A 10,482-nucleotide genomic window follows, 5' to 3' on the forward strand; every position below is an offset into this window, starting at 1 on the left:
TAGTTGTTTGTGTTGATCCATACGTGACTTACCACACGTTAAACCTTGCGTGAATAGTATGCACAGCTACAGACGACAGACTCAATTGTGATGTAAATATAAATCTAGGTGTAAATTGGTCATGCTACCAAACATGATTTAATAGACAGCCATAATTTGTTCAATTCATTGTATTTAGTTAATAGTTTTCCAAAATCTCAACAGTCAACAAGCTGGATTATTCAGTTGTACTTGAATTTTGAGACTGTTGTTGAGTCATATGGTCACGCAACATTAGGTTTGTCCCAAGCCAAGAGAAACCTTATTTCATCTTGTTACTGATTACGTTTTATTATGCTTTATATTAAGATATGGATCCCGGCCATTCTTCAGTACAATGTCCACCCCACTAGAAAATCGAAATCTGTTGGTGCTGCGTAATAGGGGATATAGTATTCATTCAGTTACGGTTAGTAGCGGGGCCGGGAAGGCAGGTCTCACGAGATTCAGTGGCACTACCAATTGGGGCGCCAACACTGGTTAATCGCTATATGTTAGGCCGATGCAGAATTGAGAAAGCTTTAATGTTAAAAAATATTACGAGCATGGAGATGAGGAAATATGAGTTATTTAACGAAAACGAGCCCTTGTCGTGTCATGAAGCATGTTGCTTCTCTCTCTAGCGGAAATGTTTACATTATTTTTTCCGCATGAATGGGGCTCCGTCAAGAGGATATATTTATACTGTTTTAGGTCAATTCTGTGCGTAAGTCATAACTTAGGGCCTTAACCCATACACAAAATGTTCCTGTAGAGCTATGAAGAAAATATCAAAAACAAATTTCTTCAAATAATAATGTTGGCGGATTTTTACAGGCATAACATCGGATTTGCCCAACTTTCTTAGTTTCAATCGGCCCGATTTCCATCCTTGCCATCCGTTGCAGCACTGGACTGCAGAAAACATTTTCAATGCCTAAATGTATGCTTAAATAACAAAAATGGACGGTTATTTTCAACATTCAGTGGGTGTGAAGACAAGTTTTATTTATTATTATTATTTTGTAATAACAGAAGGCGTGTCACAGCCCCTTTGAACTTTTCCGTCGAGCTTCTAAGAAAATTCTTATTACATGACCTTGGCTCTTGGTCCCCGACGAGAATCGAAGTCATCCTTTCTCAGAACCGATCGGATGCTCTATAGGCGTGACGTGATGCATGCATATCTCTAAGCCGTGTTGTTTCCGCTAGGAAAATCTACACTGTTAACCATGGCTCCTGCTGGGAGCTTTGCTTTAAAATGTTCCCGTCTTTCCGAGAAACTATTTCAACTGAATGTATAATACGTACTCTAATATTCTCCCCCATCCGTTCAAGTTGTATTAAATTTGTTTATGGTGGAAGACTAGTAGTTTCGAATAACTTGGCACATTTGCATTTAAACGAGCTATCGCTCATATGCGATATGTGGTTAAATAAAATTACTTACTTACTTACTTATAACTAGTAGTTTCGAATCATCTTACAAATGAATTAATCAACTTAGAACAGGAATGAAATACCCAACTGGCAGGAGGCAACCAGTTGGTTATTAACAAGCGTGGCCAAGGATGTGAACTCGGGACGACTGAGACACAAATCCAGGTAGTGGTCAAAGCGAAGATTGCCTGGTTAGCTGCGCGGACCATCACTCAGGGTCTTTAAAAAACTGAGAAGAAATGCTACCTTTTGTAATCTTATGACTTCCGCAAACGGTTAGACTTTCTCGTCTTCTGATAAGGATGAAAAACTCGGCGTAGGTCCTGTCTCACGGCACTTTCACTTATCTGTTTCTTAAGGGACGTAAAAGAAACTCACACCACTGTTCGAAAAGAGTACGGGACGTAGACCCCGGTGGTTTGGCCAACCTTTCCTGGGCTGGGTGGATTATCTTGAATTATCTGTAAGGAGAGATCTTAATATAGGTATACCCTCATCTCCTTCAGCCAAATCAGGTGTTGTGATGGCTAACTGTAAACAGTGTAGACTCAGTGTATGTATATAACATTTTTATAATGATAACTTAGTACGTTATTGGTGTGACATTGGTGCGTGGAATTTGTTTTCTTTGGTGTCCATTTTGAATTTTGCAGTCAGCTGGTGTATGCGAGGTCTGGAACAAAGACATCTTCGTAGTTGCCCGGACAAGCGATCGGATCTTTCGAGAGTATTCCGACAGTCTCAAGTCCCCATACCCCAGATTATTCTTGTTCCCAGGGCCTCGCACCAGCTGACCGAAAAACTCAAAAGTCTACGCATCGATAAAGTAAGTAATAATATTAATTCAAATTTATACAATCTAATCGGATGTGAACCCGGGACCGCCGGATAGCGAGTCTGACGCGCTGAGGTCACGCTGCCTCCCAGGACCACATTGTTCCTCAATTTCGCATTAATTTGGAATACTTCAGGGAAAGTGTGGGCGTACGGTAGTTGTTGACATTTCAGTGATCTCACTCGTTTGCTACGCTCATTAATTCGATTTCTGATACGAAAATGAGTGCGTAAATACTGTACAAGGCAATTTCGATGAAGTATCCATAGTTATTTTTTGATTACCTCTTATATTCCGCCGTTATTTCCGGATTAGGTCAACAGTCATTCCAGGGTCATTCAATCAATGTTAGGCCCGTTTCAAGCCTTGCCGTGCTACACGGCAGTAGCTCGACTTGGTTTCAAACGTCGTTCTACCGCCGTGCCGAACTCAATTCATTAATTATAAATACATTAGAATATACAATGATTTAAAAGTTTGCTAAACCGTTTCTTTATTTTTGTATTTTGTTTTTTAAAACAGCCGTTCCATTCGACTGTCATTGTGTGAATTAAATTCGACGTCTGAAACGAAGTCGTGCTAGTGTCGTGCTGCAGCCGAGCTACAGTCACGCCAGCTTAGCACGGCAGTAGCACGACGTTTGAAACAGACCTTAGACCTGATTAGTCTCGATTACTAGCCTCGGTTCGACTAAATGAGCTCGCCCTTATCCCAAGACTGGACTCGGGAGATTGTGGAAATCGTGACCATCAATCAATCAGTTCTCATCAACTCTCGTGATGAACACATTGTGTCCTCTCTTGTTGTTGTTTTTATTTGCTTACTTCAGTGTTTCGATTTCACAATTGTGCCAATTTGACAGGTCACACTCTTCAAAAGCTTTATCATGAAAGAGAATAACGATGTTGAAAACTTCTTAATCTGTTCAAGGGTCGCCCCACTTTTGACGCTAACTTCAAGGCCATCGATTGTTGCTATCAAGTTAAATAAACAATTTCAAATTTTTGCACTGCATGTCCAAAACGTCAAGTTGTATTAATCTGTTCAGGAGTCGCGCTACTGACTTTCCTCCGGGGGTCGATAAAACCAGGAACACGGAACATTCCGGAGCTGTCCCGGAACATGAAAAAATAACAATAATTTTCATGAAAAAAAAAAGAAAAAAAACTTAATAAACCAAATAATAATAATAATAATAAAATAATTTTTGTAAAAATTAATAATAACAAAATAACATAAAGTAACATAAAATCACTTAAAGGCTTGATCAAAAACGATTTCTCAAAATTAATATTCGCTTGCTTATGTTTTAAAAAATCACTTAAAAACGAAAAATAAATAAATTAAATAAAGAAAAAGAAACTAGTATCATCTCCGAGTATGAGAAAACAATACTTGTCGCAATTAATTTGTTGGGTGGGTGAGGGTCCATGCAAATGACAGTAATGAGTGAAAGCTTGCCTCTAGATTCAAAATATATTAAAATTAGACTTGAGGAGGAGGGTTTTCAAGCTTTCCTCACACAGCCACCTCTTGTATTTGTTTGCCCTGCGGTATAATCATTTGACGGTTATCCATTTACAGCTTTGCGACCGTAAGAGGAGCTTAAGGGCTCGTGGCTTTGGACTTCAGCGGACATGATTCACATTCGTCGTGAATAATTTCAGTGGTAGTGGTAACGCAGTGGTAGTTTCTAACTGTTATCATTTTGCCTGAATTTCTGCCGTCTACCGGGATCGAAAGTGAAGTTTGCGACTCGAGGAGATGGCTGAAATTCAAGCTAGTTCACAGTCCCTTATTAATTCTTCCGCCTAGTTGAAGATGGCGATCGCCGCTCTCAAAGTGATTTGGGTATCCCCGTTTTTTGGGAGTCCCCGCCCGTGCCCAAATCACTAGTGACATGGGTATCCCCGTTTTTTGGGTATCCCCGCCCGTGCCCAAATCACTAGTGATATGGGTATCCCTCTTAGATACCCAAAACACTGATCCTGCTTCTGGTGAGAGCGAGAGAACTTTTGCAATAATTCGAATGCTTTGCTAACGTGTTTGTTGCTTTGAATTTTATGACGTTACTGGATTTAGTGGACAAGATTTCATTTTGGAAACAGTAATGCGTGGCTATTCTCGGCGACTAGACTTTCTTGAATCATTTCCTTATGTTTTTTCCATGAAACTTATTTCTATTGTTTTCATGTTCCGGGATGTTCCGGAATGTTCCGTGTTCCTGGTTTTATCGACGCCCCTTTCCTCCGACCTTTATCTTCCAGATACGGTGACACGGCGTTTCTTGACCGTACCTATTACTTCATCTCAGCTTGTCTTGGTACCCTCACTCGCTGAGCGGACTCGTAAGGTTGATTGGCGCTAACTTCAGGACGACCGATTTTTGCTATCTAGTTAAATGAACAATTTAGCCTGCACTTAACGCCTGTCAAAAGCGTCAAGTTCTAAATCTGTTTAGGGATCGCCCTACTTTCCGGTTTCCTCCAACCTTTACTGATCTTCCAGATATGGTGGCATGGCATTTCTTGACCGTACCAATTACCTCATATTAGCTTGTCGCCATGGTACCCTCTGAACGGACTCGTGTAAGGTTGATTGGCGCTAACTTCTGAGGGCCATCGAATTTTGCTATCAAGTTAACCCTTTATACCCTAAGATCAAAGTTTGAATTCTCATTTTTTGCCCCTATTCATTCCCTAAAGAAGTAGTGGGGAGAAGTTGATAAAATATCAGGCAAATTCATCTTGTGTGATCATGTCCATAATTCTCATGACCACTCATAGGGTTTAAAGGGTTAACTAAGCTATCATTTACCTTGCACCTTATTACTTCATCTTAGCTTGTCGCCGTGGTACCCTCTGAACGGACTCGTAAGGTCGATTGGCGCTAATTTCTGAGGGTCATCGAGTTTTGCTATCAAATTAACTAAACTATCATTTATCTTGTACCTAATGCCTGTCAAAAACGTCAAGTTCTTATAAAAAATATTCATGTCGTGACTCCTATCGTTTTGTAGCCTGAATTTCATCCGATTACTTCGAGTCGTTATTACTCCCTCAGTAACGTCTGAATCGACCGGCCGTTAATGCCGTCCAGTGACGTCACTACCCGAAAATTAATTTATGCAAATGTATCAGTTCCCGCTTTTCCCGCGCTAAATGTCACCAGGGAGGGTTTCAGTCTGGGTTTCTGCGAGCGAGTCTTTAAAGCCGCAAAAACGATGTAATCGCTCATAAAATGAAGTGCGAAGTATGTCTACAACCCGTTTTAAAAGCAACTGACAGATACGCCATATCTGGAAAAAGTATTTCGTGCAGTTGGTTAGAGGAAGAATTAAAGTTGTTGAAAATCCCGCACCAAAGCGATGGCTTCTTGTGCAAGGCCTGTCGGAGGAGAGTCGAAAAATACAGAAAAATTAAAGAAAATCTTAAAAAGTGTGAGGAGGAGATTAGAAGCTTAAGCTGCTCGAGTGCCTGCATCAAAGAAAACACACAAAAGGAAGAAAACACCGAGTTAGACAGCCCACTTGCAAGCCCGGCGAAGAAGAAACGTCGCATTTTATACCCTGACATAAGCTTAACTAGTTTCGCAGATTTCGCCCCTTTAAGCGCCAGTACACCGGAGAAAGCTACTCTGCCCGACCCGCCTCCTTTTCGATTGACCCAGGAAAAGCCAAAGAGAATAGTTAAGGTAAGAGAATTACCGATCAACGATCTTTTTGTCATTATCCCTTAACTCTTATTTTTGGTAGAAAACAACTACAATACAAGCACGCACCTTGCACGCAACGTTGGTCTTTAGTCAAGCTTAACTATGTTTAAAAACAACATCTTTTGTTACTATTAAAAGGTTAGAGAAACCTAAAATCATTCCATTTTAGTTCATTACATCGCCATAACATCGGGAGGCGAAATCTTTAAAAAAAAGCTGTATCGAAATATTGAATTTCCGCGCGAAAAATACAACGATGCATAAGGCCATCCTCCTTTTTTTTCTCCGTTTAGCGTCGTCCGACCGACCCAAATTTTTGGCGTTATCAAAAAAAAAAAAAAAAGGAATGGACGTGGTGGAATCATTTTTCACTCGAAATAATTCTTTTAATCTGAAAAATGAGCATAGTAACAGAATAGAGAAAAACCGCAACAAAAACAGGAAAATTACAGTATAATTATTGTGCCTTTTTAAATCAAAATATGTGAATGTTAACTTTTAACGTCGTCCTGTACCGGGGCCTCCTATACCGAGACTTGTGACCTTTTTTTTACCTTTTCTTTTTCAATTCGACCGACCGACCCAATATCAGGAAACGCATTCGACACTAAAAGAAAAAAAAAGGGGGGGATGGCATAAAGCTGATGAAGTTTAAGGCAACAAATCTACTGATTGTTTCGTACCTTTTAAAGGTCAGTGTCAAGTGGCCTAGTGAAAAGTATCCAAGAGAAAGGGAATTGAACGACGACCTTGCTGCGCTTGGAATAGCTCTCGTACGTGGAACATACACCCAGATGGCAACTGCCATTTTCAAAATAAAGCCTCTGAAACAGAGCATCATCCAGTGTCTTCTAAAAGAGCTTTCAAGAGAATGCGCAAATCTGACCAGTAAGAAGAACCCTAGCATTCTCAGAAAAACTTCGACAGACGACATGAGAAACTTTAAACTTGAGAATGTTGCTAAAGAATTGAGCACAAGGGCACCACTACTGTATTCCACTCTGCTAACTACTGCAGTTAGGGACCAAGTCAAGACCACCTTACCAAGTGTTGCTTTGGCTGCTTGTATTCTTCTAAAAGAGAGATCCCCCTATCTGAATGCGGCTCAGATCCTAATGTCTGTCATAATGAAGTTCAGTGGTTCTCAGGTAAACAGCCGCTCGGCTGTACTTATATGTGGGCACTTCCTCTTTACCTAGGTTGTCCTAAAACCAATCACTATTATAGACAAAGGTATTCGAACTGAGATAACCACCTCACTGGTTGTACTTGTTCAAAAGGAGGGAAAAGCTATTATAGTCTATTCAATTTAAAACAAACAAACAACGGTTAAACTAAAAGATGCTTGAAAAGGTAACAAAATGGCAAAAGTGTTTTTGTTATTATTCTCAGTTATAATGCAATGAAACCCATATGTTTTATTTATATTTTTTATTATTGTTTCAAGTTCATCTACTTCTCTTTAGGCACTTTATTCAAGACTTTCAACATTAAAGGTCACAGTCAGCAACTCAACCTTTCTAAAAAAGCTTGATGAGTATGGGAGCAAGTTTGATGAGGTAGTGAAGGAAGGGAAAGAAAGGGTTTCTGCTTGCTTGAAGAAAAAAGCCAAATTGGAGGAAAAGAGGGAAGAGCTAGCTATGACCCAGGATTTAGCTACTGTGACAACTTCTAGAGATGCAGCCTCAGGTCTCCCAGAATCATCTGCAAGTACAGTACACAGACAACAAGTTCCAAGTAGTCAGCTTAAGCAAGTAGAAGATGAAATCAATGCATTGGATCAGTCATCTGTTAGTGGCATGCAGTTTGTCATTGACAATTTTGATCTGAGACAGAATGTTAGAGAGATGACTTGTGAGAGCCAAAACAAGGATTACCATTGGACCAACCACAACTGTGTTCTTAACAGAGTGTCAGGTGCTCACTTGGACAATACCAAACCTGTTTGTGACATAAATGACGTGCCTTATGGCACTCTTTTACCTCAGGCAAGGGATCACTTGAATAACAGAGAAAACTACATTGTCCTTGTTCAAAGGGTTCTTGTTGAATGCATTCCAGCACTGGGTTTCCTAAAGGATGCTGTTAAAAAACATATTCCCCACGAGTACAGTAAAGAGATGGGTCAAAAGACAACAAAGGTACAACACGACACTATTGTGAAATAATTGTTGTGGTTCATATTCTAACTTGGTCCATAGGATTCAACTTTTCCTTTTAATAGTGTTAAACACTTTGTCATACATAATCAAAAACTAAAGTATATTAGGTTCTAACCAAGGATAAAATTGAACCACAACATAGGGTCATAATTTCATTTCAATCCCAAAAGTGGAATTGTGTTAATTTTAACTTGAAATCACCAAATAATATTAAAAACTATCTGGTGATATTTTTCTTCAAGTGCTGATAATTCTGCTTGATCTTTGACTTTTGGAGTGTTACAAAATTATGTACAATTGTACAACATAAGAGCCTTTTTACATCAAAAGTGCCTTCTTAGTGTACTGGGCCCAGTTGTTTGAAGGCTGATTGGCATTAACCCAGGGTTACATTTTAACCCGAGGTTCTCTTCCTTAGTTCAAATGCATTTTCTCAGATAATTTTCACTATTCTTTTTAGAGCATCCAGTCATCAAATTGAAGACTAAATGAATGAAGTTTCTTTCTAAGACTTCATATTCAAGTTATGCACTAAACCCGGGTTAATCCTTCTTTTAGCCCAGCCCAAATGTATGATTAAAGATTGAGGTCATTGACCTGAGTACTATGATAAGTCGATGTACAACTATCCCCTTCCCTTGAGTGGTACAGTCTCAGTCTTTACCTGAAGGAAGGGGTACTATAATTATCATTATTGTTGTAGAGTGGTGATAGTAAGGTCAGATTAGCATTAACTTTCCCTTTAAATGATGAATCTAAATACAATTATAAAAGGAAGGTAAAATGCTCATCCTGAAAAGCATTTCAATCCTCTTCTTATAATTGACTTTGTTCCTGGTCTAACAGGCATGCCTTGGTATCATTTTTGAAAATGAAAACACAACTGAAGGTATGTTAAATGTGCTGAAGAGGGTACATTCTTATCTACCAAGTAAAGGAGAAGGAGAGGATCAGCATTTTGTTTCAGCAAATGTCATTGGTGATCAACTCACTGTAGACAGGGCTGTGAATGCATTAATGGCGCAGCAAAATGGCTATACGGAAGAGGAGAGAATGACAGGTTTAAACATCGGAATTGCAGACTGGCATGCAGACATGAATTTTTTACAGGTAATTATAATGGCCATTTTTATACTGCATTTCCTATGGTTCTCATAATACTCTGGAACATCTCATTTACCAAATAAATACATGACGAGAGTGAAGAATGATCATCGCAGTAAATTTTCCAATTTAAGCAATTGGAAAGAAGAAGACTGAAAAAAATCAGGTTTTCAGGCTTCTTCTATTGGAAAAGTTACTGCAATGATCATTCTTCACTCTCATCTACAACCGCAGTTCAAAAATGAATTATTTCATATACTTCACATCAATATACACATGAATTCCTGTAATCAATTTCTTTTGTTTTGCTTTTAATAGTGCAAAACGTTCCTTTCGGGGAAGGGGGGGGGGACAGGATAATGGCTAAATAGAATGAGAACAATGTGTACCACAGCTTCAAGGTTCTTGCTTTAACCAGTCAGAATTTAGTAAAAGTTCCAAAGACTTCATAACTACATAGCCCTATTGAGAACAGTCTTTAGCTTGAAAGCGAGGCTATGAAAGAGAGAGAGCAAAACACACCAATATTTTTTGTATGTATTTCTTATCTTTCAATGCAGCTGTGTTTCAAAAGACATTACTCTTCAGACTCAGGAGGAGACAAATGCACATTGTTTTGTGACAGAAACAATATCAACCGCAGGAATGTGAAGAGTGACGTGACAAGTGCATATTCCCCAGACAGGGCAATGTTTACCTTAGCAGTGAAAGCTCGGATTGTTGTAGCAGCTTTGAGCATTCTTGGCATGAGTGACATCAATGGTAAGCCAACCCGCAACACTTTTCCACCAAGCTTGGCAACAGCATCAGTAGCTATCCAAAGGGTGTACCTTCGTCAGATTGCAGCAAAGGTTGTTGACACATATGTTATTGATTCAGCATCTTTAAACTCGCTTTTAAACAAGATACTGACCGAGGAAGAACAAGCAGAGGTGGAAAGGAACCAAGCACAGACACCTGATGGCCGTTACCCATGTCGTGTTCCTGGCTGTCCCAAGACATTCCGCTATGATGGAAAATCAAGGAGAAAACATGAACTTACTCATGAAGTTCAGCTGGAATTTTCCAATGAGCCACCCTCTGATGCACATGACAAGGTTACTGAACCAAAAACCCTTGAGGAGCCAAACAAGGCAAATGATGACATGTTCAATTATCAATGTTCTCTCCTTGATCATGGCTTGTTATATTTGAACTTTAGGGATGCTG

The sequence above is a fragment of the Porites lutea genome, chromosome 10, assembly GCF_958299795.1.
Source record: "Porites lutea chromosome 10, jaPorLute2.1, whole genome shotgun sequence".
In the NCBI taxonomy this organism is placed as follows: domain Eukaryota; kingdom Metazoa; phylum Cnidaria; class Anthozoa; order Scleractinia; family Poritidae; genus Porites; species Porites lutea.